The 14,575-nt window shown below is 41.3% G+C and overlaps 1 long non-coding RNA gene across 1 annotated transcript; it reads right to left on the bottom strand.

Moving 5' to 3' along the window:
* Nucleotides 1-13,439: 13,439 nt before the first annotated feature.
* LOC117230181 lies at nucleotides 13,440-14,185 on the bottom strand. The gene is made up of 2 exons (XR_004492722.1): nucleotides 13,875-14,185; nucleotides 13,440-13,473 (listed from the first exon to the last, which is right to left on the bottom strand). It is a non-coding gene; the product is annotated as an uncharacterized LOC117230181 (long non-coding RNA).
* Between the last annotated feature and the right edge of the window lie 390 nt (nucleotides 14,186-14,575).

Below are 14,575 nucleotides of genomic sequence, written 5' to 3'. Positions count from 1 at the left end.
GCGTTTCTGTAATTTTCGATAAGTGCACTATAGACCGGTTACTTTGTGTTCGCATTCTAACTGCTCGCGGGAGACATTAAGAATGAATAATTACGCTTACTTTGAGTCGTATTAACGCTCCCTCGAGATATTCGTCAAGTACTGTCATTGTATTCGACGGAATATTGTCGTGGAACGTTTCACGACGAAAGATTGGACGTAAATTGCGCTTCTTCAGCCTGACGAACATCCTCCAAACTGACAATTAAAACGTAGCTTATTAAATCGATAAATATCGCAAATGAAAATCGCAGAAAATTGTATCGCTTAAAGGACATTGTCGACTAAACGTGTTGGTTGAACTGCACGCTGTGGTCAACGAGACGCCAACGCTTCTGATCGATCGTTAATGTTAATTTATCGCAGTTAAACGGAATGGCGAATTGCCCGTGCACGAGTAGCACTTCAAACGGATCTTCAGTTTGCATTCAACTTCAAACGATCCTCGAGAAAGGTCCGAACAAAAGGTGCAACGCGATTTTTCTGTCTTCGACTTGGTTCTATTAAGGTCGATGCAAACGCTGCCTCCGACCGGAGTTAAGGATGAAATTGGATTTCCTGTCCCTGGTCGACGATTGTGGTCGCTCTTGTCGTGCTCCCGAGCCTTTTATCTCACGAATTTTCCTTTTAAACTTTTTCTCCCTTCCTTAGAGCAATCTCTGCTAGACGAAACGCTCTGCTCTTCCAGTACCTGCGACCGTTGACAGGACTCGACTCTTTCGTCGAAACACGAAGAATCCTGTTCGCTGTCGTAAAGTTACAAACTTGTTGGCGTAGAAACTAGAATATAACGCTTTTCCTACCACTGCTCGACGATATTAGCGATAAATTAAACAAGACGAATTAACCTGCACTTTGTCGCATTCGTGGAAACATTTGAGCAGAGGTAGCGAAACTTCCATCCTGTTTTTCAGTTTGTAGACACTGCAAGCTTTAAGAAGCTTAATCTTCCGTGACGTGCTGACTTGGACGCTAGGAACTTTGGCCGAATCTCGGGGGTGCGCTCGCATCTTTCGCTTTCCAGGTTAGCTAGCGCGCCTGTAACAAGTGGAACACACTCCAGCTAAACCATTCTCCAGGGTGCTATTGTTTGAAACACCTTTCGGATCTATAAACTATCCAGTCGAATTTCAACGACGGAGAACTTTTCTCCGGAATGCGCTAAGTATCCGACTGTTGGAGATCGTTCGTTTGACTTACGGATATTAGTGGCCCGAATTGAATCTTAAGCGTTCGAACGGGGTTAGTTCCGGTCCGAGAGACTAAAGTGGATCGTCGGAGTACCACAGAGCGGTCGTTACTTACTTACGACTATATCTGAAAGCGTTCTTCGTTCGGTTATATTTACAGGATAAATACATCCACTAAAGGCAATGAATAGATATAAACCAATACAGGAACCCGTATACGCGTCTTTCTTCGTTTCTGATTGTCCACTTCTCTTTGTGTGTGTTCAGGCGAAGTGTTGGGCTGAACGAGAATCGTAGCACGTGGGAAAAAGTAACCGAAAAATCAAACGAGGAAAAGCTCGCAATAACGTTCTGAAGTGTCCTTTTCAAACGTTTGCGTGTTATTGGGGATCGTGGCTAGGTTCAATATCAATCGAAAGAATGGTTTCGCACGCGTACGCGTACGTGTTCATACAAGTTCGATGTTTTCGTATGGCAAAAAAACACGCAGATAATTCAGATCTCAAGGATTAGATATCTCAAGATTTGAACAGAACCGAAGTCCTATCTTCTATCGAACCACCACCACCACGTCCTATTGATTTCTGAAACATCTTCTTTTTATTTATAAGAAGAAAAAATTAGAAAAATCGGTATTGCAAATTGAACAAGGAGAGCGAGAAGAGAGATCAAAAGCAAAAATTCAAGAAGCAAAGACCAATGGAGAGTAAAAGTAATAATATGCCATAGTTCTCGAGCTCGTACGTTGTTCCGTTTGCACTGTTCGATTGTCTTAGCGTCTAAGTTATTTGAAACCAACTTTCTTTCAAACGATAACTTGGCCGCTTTTAAGAACGGCCATAGTAAAGTTTTACAGTACGCTCGTTGCTCTACGTGTTACCAGAACTCCAAAAAGCGCATATCAACGTTTCCACTTTGTACGCAAGCTTCTTTTTATCGTAACGATCTGACCCAACGTTCCCGGTTGGTATATCTATTCGATAAAGCTACCAACTTTAGGTAACAACAAACGTCTCGGTGAAATTTTGCGTATTTCTGCGCTTTATACTCCGAACGTTATTATTCTTTCAAATACCAAGAGAAATACTTCGTTGCGAACTGCATTTCATAAACAGACGACTATAAAAATGTTTCGATCTTTCTGCCGTTCAAGAAGCAAACTCCTACACAAACGTTCTGCGTTTCTAACCAAAAGGACGAAAGTCGGTCTCAATGTTAGCGGCATTTCGTACAAAGAATTCGATTCCGAGCTAGGCAATGAAAATTTTAACGAGCTTGTCGCACACCAAGATCACGCGATAATGTACGACAGATCTGTTATCTCGCCGTGAGTTTAGGTCGTTTGAAGTCCGTACGAGAGCCTTATCATTCACATCGCAAACGTCGCGTCGGGTCAAATTATATCAGACTTCGAAACATTTCCAGAGCAGAACAACGAGCTTCGTTCGTGGATAACGTTCCGCGGCGATTAATCGCTCGTGAATAAAGCCGCGACGCGCGTAATTAGAAGGTTATTTTCGCGGTCAATTGTTCGATCGAAAGCGGCGAAATTACACAACCAGAATTCACCGAATCGCCGAAAAGCAATTCGCTGTACGAACGTCCGAGGAATGAGGATGATAATTACGAGATCGAATATGCAATCGCAGTGACTAGGCTTCTTTTGTGAATTCTTCTTGCTTGACAATTATATAAATCAGACTTGGATTCCATGAAATCGGAGGTTCGTTACGTAAACGCATTTTCGCCGAGACAGCTTAAGAAGGAGCGCGCCAAAAAGAAAAAAAAAAAAAGAAAAGGAGAGAAGGGCGAATACTTGGCTGTGATATAGAATAGAATAGAATTTTCGAAAGTTTCTTCTCTCATGACCCACTTTCCTGGCCGAAAGTTTCGTGCGGCCGTTTAAGGGCATCGTGCCGCGACAAGCTTCTCCGAGCGGAGGATATTTTTCTTCTCGTGATTTCAGGAGGAATTATTACTGGCTCTCTGGCGGTTCTCTCTTTCTCTCTTCTGTACGATATATATCTACCGGTTGCCCAAAAAGTAATTTATGGATTCGGAACAATAACGTGCCATCCTATGTGATATACATAGCCCGAGTGGTCCGTACCCGTATCCTCGCAAAGTTCAATAAATCGTTTAATCTGCGTTCGTTAAATCTTGCTTGGAGAATGCGTGATGATGTTAGGGCAAGGCCGATTAGCTCGATACACAACGGTGATATATTACTGGGGTAAGAAAGCTTTCGGAAATATTGCGACTTTATCAGCAATGAAATTTGTTCTGGAATCTTTGCCTTTCAAGAATTTCCCCTTATAATTGGAACATCCGATACATTCTCATCCTTATTCTAAAAAAAAAGAAAAAAACGTCGATAATATATATTAATTTAGGAATAAATAATAATTTGGACTAGATAATCCAGTAAAAAGTCGTCCAGTGAAAAATCTATGGTTCTGTCAATCTCGAAGTTCGTGTCGTATCGTATCGTCTGGGCCGATCGAACGAAACCAGCTTAAAGATACGATTGAATTTTCGGAGTGAAAGGTCGGGTAAAAGCGGAACTCCCGTAGTTTCTTTCCGTAGATAGACCTCGCTCGCAACAATCAGAACAGAATATATCGTTCATCGGTTTGACAACGGTCGCAGAGGAACGGGCGAGAGCAGACAGAACAGCGGCGCACCGTGATAGTCACAGTTTTGCAATGGAATAATACGAAGTGTCGGATAGAGCTGGCTGATTGCGCTCGAAGAAATTGAATTTCGCACGAAGCATCGAAGACCCAATGGCAGAGCAGGCCAATAATGTCGGGGTCACGGGTGGTGCGCGTTCAAACGAATGTGTATCTTCATGATTTCACCGCTGGTAGCGATACACGGTGGCCAAGTATCGGCAACGTGATGGAATATCGAGTTGCGAGCAGCAATAGAGTTGCGGAATACAGATATTGACAAGAACGAAATAAAATCCGTTATCGATTAAATCGATCTGTATCGAGCTAATCTCGATTTCCATTCAGACCGAGGTCGTAACAACGAGTCGTATTTCCATCGAAACTACCATTGGCAGGATAATGATTATACTAGTTATTATGTTCCGATTATTCGATACTTCGAAAAGAATTTGTTTGCGTCGTATCAATATCGCGTAGTGTTTTGTTGTCAGTTACGTTTGTTTTCCATGTTACCGAATTGTTGCGAATTCTCGACTAAAGAGTAACCGGTCAGATCAAACCGATCGGTCGATATCGCGTACCTCCAATAACTGAACGCTCACGATGGAATAGATCGAGTGTTAGAGTAATCTAGCACTGTATTTGCACTTGTTGTATAAAAGTAAAGTGAGATGTTATGAACACGGCTGTGGTAAGATCTTGTTGGGAGTGAAATATTTCACCCGCACAGTATGATGTCTGACGATGAACTGTCCTCCTATGTTGCTGATTCTCCCTACCAGCCGTTGGATTTCGTCTGTCTGTCGTGCCTTTCCGGCTGAGCTTCTTCCGGGGTTTTTTACCTGACCTCGGAGTCATTAGGTTTACAGCTCGGGGAGGAAATGTAATTCGAAATTTCTTAAAGAAGGGAATGAGCCTGCCCGTGCCATAAACGAACAGCCACTCAAAATTCCGAACACGAATCGTAATCACGACACGCGTTCCTATTCTACTGCCTGACTAGACGCTAAACCGACTACTTAATCAAGATTCTTCAACAACTTGCGGTTTAATTAAAATTAATATCATTCCATTAGTATCGATAGTCGCGTACAATGAAATATATTGGAGCTTTAAGCACATGGAAGCGCTACGTCAGCAATACAAACATCGTCTGATACGAGAAAGCGTGTCATTCGTTTATTCCACTCCGATTTTATTTACAAAGCATCGAACGTTTGATTAATATGCAAATATCGTATCGATTTAGCGATCGTGATATATTCGATCTACTGAAAAATTCGTTTGATTTACGAATGGCATTGTGCTAAGCTCGTAAGTAATTTTGCCCCGATTTTGCGTTTTATCTTTAAAGAAAATAAAACTTAAATATTTCTTTCGGGAGAACAAAGAGCCTTTTCAGACTCTCTACATATTATTGTTGAAGAAAGGTACAGCGAAATTAGCATTCTCCGTCTGGTCGTTTTCGCTGTTCGTGATAAACTTTTAACCTCGAGCAAGGTTTTTCAAAATTCCGTGAAGTTGCTGTTGCAACTTAAAAGATGTAGCCGCTGGTCGAAAGTTTATAGACGATGGTTGGAGTTCCAGAGAAACGAGACTGGAGAAAAGAGAAAAGGAAGGAAGAAAAATTTTGTGACCGAAAGAAATACACTCTGTGCTCACCTATCCGTTCGATGCAGCAATAGCATCCGTAATGTATGAACTTCCGGCAAAAGAACGGGTCGTGCAACGAATAAATATGTGTATCAACGTCGTAGACAACGTTCATTGTCCCTGCAAGATATCTGTGAAGCGAAACACGGAGAATTATCGCGACTGGATTGTGTATTAACTGTGATTAATGATTCTAAGTTAATGCTATTAACCCATTCATTGCCAGGCAAATTCTATTAGTCACAGATATAGTACTAAAATGTACTAAAACTCATAGTTGGCGTCACTGACTCCGTAAACTACGAAATATCTCGTAGTTGGCAGTGAATGGGTTAAACGTTTATGTAACTAGTAAATGAAAAATGGAGAGGCATATACGTCGTTATTTAAGCTTATTCGCATTTAAATAGTTTATTTATGTATATTTTCCGATGTGGTTTATTTATAGCTATGTTTTGTCTGTAGCACGGCATATGTTAACAAAGACGATACCATGAATTCGTCAATGAACAAATAAACGAGGAATTAATAAAACAATTGCGGAATCACGCGAGCGTAGTACAGCTCCATTTATCTGAACTTGTCGGGGCCAAACAGTTTATATAATTGGAGTTCGTACGTATAACAGGAACTCAGCAATTATCCCCTACTACCTATTATTTTTCGTTGATATAATAGGGGCGCAGTTTTACATAAATAAATTTAACCAGTAAATGTTGAGTTAATCGAGCATTAATTAAAACATCGTTCGGATAAATGGGGTTCTGTTGTACGAATGAAAAGTACGCAAATAAACGAAGAGAAAATGTCTAACGATGAGAAAGACGACATGATTATTCCAACTATGTCTAACACCGATAGTTTAATACGTGAGCGCGTTGTCATATACCCAAACCGAAAGATATTAGTAGAATAATATTAATTGGAAAGAAAATTAACCAGTAATTGCGATTTGTTAGCTCGAATGACCCGATCATGATTCCGTTTATCGAGGCTAAACCGCGCAACGTTCATGGAAGACGCGCGCATAGCAGAATTGCCCTCATAAATTATGCTCCGAAACCAATTCGATCATCGACCGAAAGTCATGCGCGTCCAATTACGCGATTAACAGGCTGAAAACGAAATTACTCTCGCGAGGTCGAACATCGGCAACAGAATTCGATGCACGGAATCGCGTGTGTCGAAAATTCGTCACACGCCGCGCGGCACACGCCACATACCTTGCACCTTACACCTCACACCTCGCATTCCATATCCTATTTCGTTCGGTTATGGCTATCGATAAGCTAGGTTAAAAAAAAGTCATGTATATTCCGCACGTTGCATGGAACCGATCGCAGTAAAGTGGAAAATATGCACCGTGACTGCGTCCCCTGTGCTATGCCAACATGCTCTGATTACAGCCTTTTGTGTGCACGATAAATCTGAATGGTCGATTTATCGATGTTTACTTAAATTTCAATCTCGATTTAAATTGCACCAGCCGGATATCTGTTTATAATGACGGTCGCAAATCACAGAGCGGGAGAGAGAAGAGGGAATAACGAAACTGATACAATTTTCTCGTTCGATGAAAAGCGTCCGCTCTAGAAATCGCGGACATCTATATTTAATAATTAACATATATGACAACGGGGTAGAACCCTTGTTACGAAAAATACGAAACGGCATTCATACATAAAAATTAAAATATAACAGAGAGAAAAGCAGAGAAATAAATTCTTGAAGCTATTCAGACTAATAAAACTCCAAGATTAATTAAACGTAATAAGAATGCTATTCGATTGACTGTTATAATGAGAATAACGATACTGTACAGAATAATGATAATAATAAAAATAACGATAATAGTATAATATAAAAGCGAGTATAAAATTAGATAGCAAAGTAAGGTAGAATAAAACGGAACAAAGAAAAGAGGGGAGGGAAGAAAAAGATTAAAAGAAATATCTCTATAAGTCGTGACATTCTCGGTGAATTGCAAACGAAGAATGCATGCGATCGTCGTCCGATCCTCTGCCGTCTCGAAACTGTGAACAACTTTTTCGTTTTGTACCCGGTGAATGACGGGAAGAAGAGGAAGAATTCAGAAAGGTGGTGGAATGGGTGTTGATTCCCTCGTTTCGCCGATAGATCCAGAAATACCTCGACAGCGAGTAAGCTACAGCCCCATAAATCTGAAATCTGTACGATAAAACGCGCTGACACGGCAGCGATTGTAATTGCACCGAGTGCTCCGTGAACTGTGCATTTACATGGGACGCGTACACACCCTGTAAACAACATACGCGATAGAATGCCGCTTGATGTTCCACTTGGTGAACAAACTTTTCTGTTAAAGTCGTTGGGTGCAGCATCCACACACGCACAAACCTCTGTCCCATTTGCCTCCGAAGTTCGTTGCGATGCCAATATCTACACCTTTTCCCATACACTGACATTCTGTTTACACGCTTACAAGCGTCTGCTCGTGCTCGTACGTTGCTGTTCGACCGATGTTTTCGCACATTCTCTCCTTTGATCTAATATTAGAGGACGTTGTTCGCCAATTGCTTTTCACCTTAGAATTATGTACAGTACTTGCTGTCTCGGAAACGCACACGAGTTACCCGCCCTGGCTGCGATTTCATACTGATGCAATCCTTCAACGTGCTATGGTGTTCAGGAGGCGTTCAGCTTCGCAGTCGCTGATACGACGAAACAATTATGCGTTGTCGAGTTGTCGCGCAGTCGTCTGCAGACGATGCGCGTGTGTACGAAGCTATTTGCACGTTAGGTCGTGGATTTAGGTGCGAGCGTAAGCAATGGTAGTCGGCGAGGTTCGAATCGCGGTCGGTCGCTCAGTCGACTATCAAAACAATGCCATTTCTCACGCGGTTATGCACGGCCCATTTAAGAGACTACGACAGTGGCGTGCTCGCCGCTCCACTTTGCTTTCCACACCTCGCTTCATTTCATCTTCGATGAAGCCTTTACCTTGCGAAGCCACGAACTGCCTCGCGATTCCATCAAATAATTCACGCTCGTTCGCCTCCTTCGCATTACCGAACTTTCTGTTATCGAATTATGATATAGTTTCGTGCCGTGTCAGCGATCCTAGTTTCTTCCTTGCTGTACCTCTCATTCGAGTGTTACGCATTGGTTTGGTTGGTAAATCGCAGACAGATATATGCGCAAACTACGATAGTCGAAAAAGTTACGGAATCGCACAATGTAGTATTTGTGTACCTTCGAATAAAATATCTCCTATAGAAGCAAATATAAACTCGGAAAATGACGTCGCGTACAACGTATGGATGTACTACTCGCAGCCAATCTAATGCGATAGCAAGCCATTCGTTTTGTGGATTGTACTTTCTACGTCATTTTATTCCTTACGTTATTTCTGTATTACGTGCTATATAAACATTTTATTTCCATATCGCAGAAACAGCTGATATATGTAAATCAAATATTATTTATCTACTATGTATGAAACGAATGTATGAAATTTTGTCAGATGCTATTTTAATACTTAACGATTAGATCTCGCAATTGTGATAGACATAAGTAATATACGAACTGCATTCTTAAAATTTCTGATGAAATTTTATTACAGAATACTCCTGAATCTATTTATTCGAAAGGTTTTTCCTTCATTTCTTGTTGTAAAATATATTGATATTTTTAAAATTGTAGCATACCATACGTGTGCTGACAAGCACATACGCGATATAGTATTAATTTGTTCGATAAATTGTCAAAATCGAAGGATTTTCCGCGATCCGGGAAAGAGTGGTTGTTTGAAACGAGTAGCAAAGCTAACAAACTGTCGGCCTGTGTTAAAATATTCCGCACGTTTTCCTCCTAGAGTTTCGGTATGGATTTTAACACCGACCCTGTAATTGGTTTGCTATTTCAATTAAAATGGATTTCAATTAAAAACACTGAAAGTGTCAAATCTGATATGTAGTTTTTCAACTATATATCCATACTCGCGATTGATATTCGCTTCTTTTGGTTAATCGCGTTTATATACTAATACCACTGTATCGATACTATAAAATAATAAGGATGTATCACAAAGAAGTACGATTGTCGTGAAAATAAATTTGTTTTATTTTACATTTAACAATCGAGCTTAGCTCGGTAACGAATTGATTTTTCTCATTGTATCGCAAACTATATAATATCATTATCATCGAAACGTAAACGAATTATATCGGAAAGAAACAACTTGATCGGATTACTTGCGACAACCGTGGCTAAGGATTTCAATTTCATTCTCATTTCAATATCAATTTTCCAGTGCTGGTCTAGGTAACGGGAATTTAGCCGAACGTAATACACGTACCAAACGTTATAATCGATGTTGGAAAAGTTCGAGATACATCTCGAATTATATTTCCGTGTAATCTGATAATAGGCAGCGAAATGAATTCACAGACTACCCGCGTAACAGTGCATTAAAAGCGGTACTTTCATTACCTTAACAACGTAGCGTCGCTAACCTAGCGCTCATAAGATTCGGGCATAGCCTTGGTGTTGGATCGATTGTTTAAAATGCAAATATTGGCAAACAAAGAGGTCGGAGATAGGCGACGAAGTGATTCTCTACTGGAGGCGAATAATCTTGCAAGATCGTGGATAGCTACGTCGCCAATGGCGAACTTCCAAACGAATAAATTTTCAAGCCCTGCGTACCACGTTAAGCCTGCGTTCGAACTTAATCCGTAATTTAAGTTCCTCGATCGCGAATGTATCGATTCTATTCGTGGGTGGCGATAACGTTACGATATAAACCTGAGACAAATTTCGCAAACAACCACTGCTCCGGCGACTTCTCTTTCTTTTCTACTCAACCTTCCTCGATCGATTCAAGATCGTAGCCCGTTGCCTGTGGAAATCTCAGCTTCGAGCCAATTTCTCACGGTTGATTTGAATCGTTAATTGGAAGCGCTTATCGTCGTTGCAGCGCGTCGCCTAGCAGAGTTCTCTGTGTCTGTGCAAACGGCCTGTACATGTACAACTTAATCGCAAAACCATCTCCGTGTTCTCCTATCGCGGCTACCTTTCCTCCTGCTATTATCCACAGTTAATTACTGTCCGCATAATTGTCACCTTCTCCGGGAAATGACTTTGCCATTTAGTCCGAAATTCTACCACGCGAAACCCACTGAAATCGCGTCAAGTTATAACTCTCGGTGTCGTCCAACGCCCCATCTTCTACCACGTCCTATCACGCGAGCTAAATGGGAGTGAAATTATTATTAGCTAACTGGATAGATCTCCTCCTTTCTCTTCCTTTTTGCTTTTTCTTCGGAACTTTTTGCCCTTCCAGAGAAATAACCAATTTCCTTGAGTGAATGGTGCGCAGCACGCCGCGCTGGCACATAATATCATGAGCGTTACTTTTAAAGGCTACCGCGGTAATATGTAAATTTTGTAAGTGCACCGATAAAACGAATAGCCTGTGCTCTCGACGCGAGTTACGTCATACCCATGAGCATGGTGGAAATTGAATTTTCGTCGAAGAATGATAACTGTTTACATTTTAAATCCGCTGGACGCGCTACCGCTCTGTAATCCGTACTTTAGCTGACTTTCCGAACTCTACTGTTACGATTAAAAGAAGGAAAAATTGCATCGCGAGAATACAATCTGTATCGTAATCGTAACGCAATGCCGTAACGATTTTAATCGAATTAATCGCACACGACGAGACTCGCTGGAATTTCAAAAATTGGGTCGATACACTGAAATCTCGCGTTCACTCCCTGTCATCTAAACCATTGACGTTAGCACGAAGGAAATACATATCTATTTACATGGTAACACATCTGCGCATCACGATATCTCGTTACGACGCAAACTTATAGGATTCAGTCAGGAGGGTATTAGATTCTAACGATCTCTCACATCTCCGATTCGTTACCGAGAAAGCTAAAAGCAGTTCAGTCAAGACCCCGAAAGAACCGTTCCCGGCATGGTATTGGAGAGACGCAGGAATAGCTATATCGTCGTGTCTACCATACGTCACCGGAAACTCTGAAAGCTCGCGACATAATTGGAGTTTCGAAACAGGCCGATCGGTTTCGAAAGGATAATTTATCGTGCCTGCAAAGCAAGCCGAGACAGTGGTGGTTCAGCAATAACCGGTTCGTCATTAGTGGGATCTTCTCAAACGTGCTTTATCATCGATTAAGACCTGAACTCGCGCGTTAAGCCCACCCACGTGTTATTTATTGGTACGTATGTTATCCGGATTCCTCTATTACCTTGCCTCTGTCTGTATAAATTGGGTAATTTACAGGGACATGTCTGCACCAAGCGTCGTAACGAGCTGCCCTGTAGCGTTAACGATCCGCACGGAACTTTCTATTTAAGTGCAGTTGCAACGAAAGGACAGGAAACTCTTTCGAAAACACGATTCTCTTTAAATAATATAATTTCTCAGCGTTTGAAAGACACGTTCGAGCGAAACAGAAAAAAAAGGTATCCTCGGCTGTTCGTTAACACATTACTCTTCGAGAACAGTAAATTCGTCGGTGTCAAGAAAGGGTTAATGGAAAAAGCGTATCTGTAACGTGTCCAATACCCCGTCTCCCTCTACACTGTTCTACCAGAGGTCTTTTTATTTCCCTACCACGCCACGTTCCAGATCATCTAGCTGAGACTATAAAACGCTGTCCGCTTTGCCCCTTCTTTATCTGTCGTCTTCGTCTTTTCGCTTCTCTCGATCTTCAGTCTCTCTATCTTTTTGCTTTAACCAGCATCCAGTACGAACGTGTCGTTTCACAGCAACGTTAGCTCGTCCGATGCTTTTTCTACCATGTTTCACCCCTTCTACTCTCTCCTGATCCCTCTACCCACGACTCTTTGGTGGTATCCTTCACCCTTCATCGCCTCACACGTGTACCGTAAAGTTGGACGCGCAAGTAGAAGATATATTCAGAAAACGTTTATGGTCGCGATACTTTCGCTAGGTTGAAAATTTTATTTAGGCCGAAGAGCCAACCATGCCGCGTCGCTGTCGTTGCTCGCGTCGGTCGATGAAAATGATCAAGTAATACGAACAAAAAAAGTTTCTATGGTACGACGAGGAGAATCACGATAGAAGTTGAATATAACATTCGTTCGTTTTTTCAAAATTAAATATTTTTGTTCGACAACCGGTTTTCCATGGCAAACGTTGTTGTTGGCGATCATTGAGGTTTCATATGGTGTTCTATTTTCGAAATAGAGTTCGAAGAAAACTCATTTGCTTTTTCTAGAAAAAAATAGGAATGGCTCCCAATTATTTTAACAATGAAAAAAAGAGAGAGGAACGAAGAAATGTTTTTTTTTACCAGAACGTAACGTTTTCCACATTTCGATAACTTCTGGAACGTTTTCGTAAACCTTTTCGATTTGGTCCGAATATACTGCTACTACTTCGCACCGAACGACGATAGGGAAACGTAATTTTAAAATGGGATGATTATACAGGATGATCATAAAACATTTTGTTTCTTTTGTATATGTCAGACATAGCGTAAATTGGAAACGTATCGTTAGCTTTCTCTGCCATAATTGTTTTTATTAACTCTGATATGCAGATAATGAAAAAGCAGATGCGTTCATCCATCTCGGTCTAATGAAAATGGAAACCTAAGGAAATATTATTTTATAAAAATACGCATATGGCTCGAGATGTTTTATCGTACACAACTTACCTCGGTTGTGTTCTCGCAGTAACTGCTGCACGTAGAATGAATCACCCGTGACAGTCGTGTAACCCCGTTGGTGACGATGATTCGTGTTAAACCTACCTTGGGAGTTTGCTAGGCACAGTTCGTTCGTAACGTTGACTCCTCGTAAGCCGGTCGACGCAAACACGAGTCTGTACACGGAATTCGCCTCCCTCTCGGCTGCCATTTCGTTTTGTTCACCTTCTCTTAAGAGAAAAAAGATGCGCATTACAAATATAGAACTCAAGGGGAACGCGATGCTAGGGTGGCTTGCACAACGGCCGGCAATTAATTTCACGGATAATTAGAAATTCCACCGACAAGAAAAATGCATCGAGTTTCGGTAGTGGATGATTTTACTTTTTTTTCTTCGCGTTGGATCGAAGTTCGCAATTATTTTTAATAGAGATGCAAAGTTGAAAGTGCGTATAATTTGAGATGCAAAGTGTGTAACCTATACACAAGCACGTTTTTGCACGTGTCCGGGAAAAATCGCTAGGGGAAATTGAGCAAAAGTTTGAAACGCGACCCGAATTGAACGCGTCGTGAAATTTTTTTCCACCTGGTTCGATGCGCGTTAACTCTGCTGGCTCGTTAGTACTTACCATTCTTTTGTTCGTCGACCAATTTTCCTTCCTTTCGACTGGCTCGAAAACACGGTTCTCTCTGCTTTCTCACAATCTTCCCGCCTGTTCCGATGAAAACAGCACGTCGCGAGCAGCGAATTTCAGCCTCGGTAAAACTTGGAAAAAGATGTCTTGTTCCCAGCCAGTTAGCCTTACTTTGGAGCACGGCCAGTTCGCGGTTATTAAGAACCGACGGACCGTATCCGCGACGTTTAAAGTTTCAATTTTCATAGCCTTGTCAAGTCACGCCTTCGCAACTCCGTATTACGAATATTTTTCTACGTGTGTTTCTTCTCTAATATCATTGTTCAATGGGTAGAAAAAATATTCGCACGTCACTAAAATTTCAGAGAACAATTTGAAGAACACTGTTCGTATTTTCTACGCTTCCTTTTCTATCAAAAACCATCTTCCATGTTCTTATTTTCGTTACAATCGCTATTCTTCCTCGCTATGTATACTCGTACAATGTATAAAATTGGAATATGTACCATATTTTACGTTCACGGACGCGTTTTGTACTTGTTGCATTTCATCGTGATTCAATTAAAATAGGTTCGCTTCAAGACAATATATTATCGAAGCACGTGCAAAATATGCCTCCATTGATCGGTCGTTACGATGAGAAATCGCGTTAAAAAGTGGCATGACGTGCTGGCCGCTTAATCAGGATAACTATA

This window comes from Bombus vosnesenskii, unplaced genomic scaffold (assembly GCF_011952255.1).
Source record: "Bombus vosnesenskii isolate JDL3184/JDL3185 unplaced genomic scaffold, Bvos_JDL3184-5_v1.1 scf7180000013266, whole genome shotgun sequence".
Classification (NCBI taxonomy): domain Eukaryota; kingdom Metazoa; phylum Arthropoda; class Insecta; order Hymenoptera; family Apidae; genus Bombus; species Bombus vosnesenskii.
Note: the sequence above shows the minus strand (reverse complement) of the source record. Positions and strands in the feature narration are given on the sequence as shown.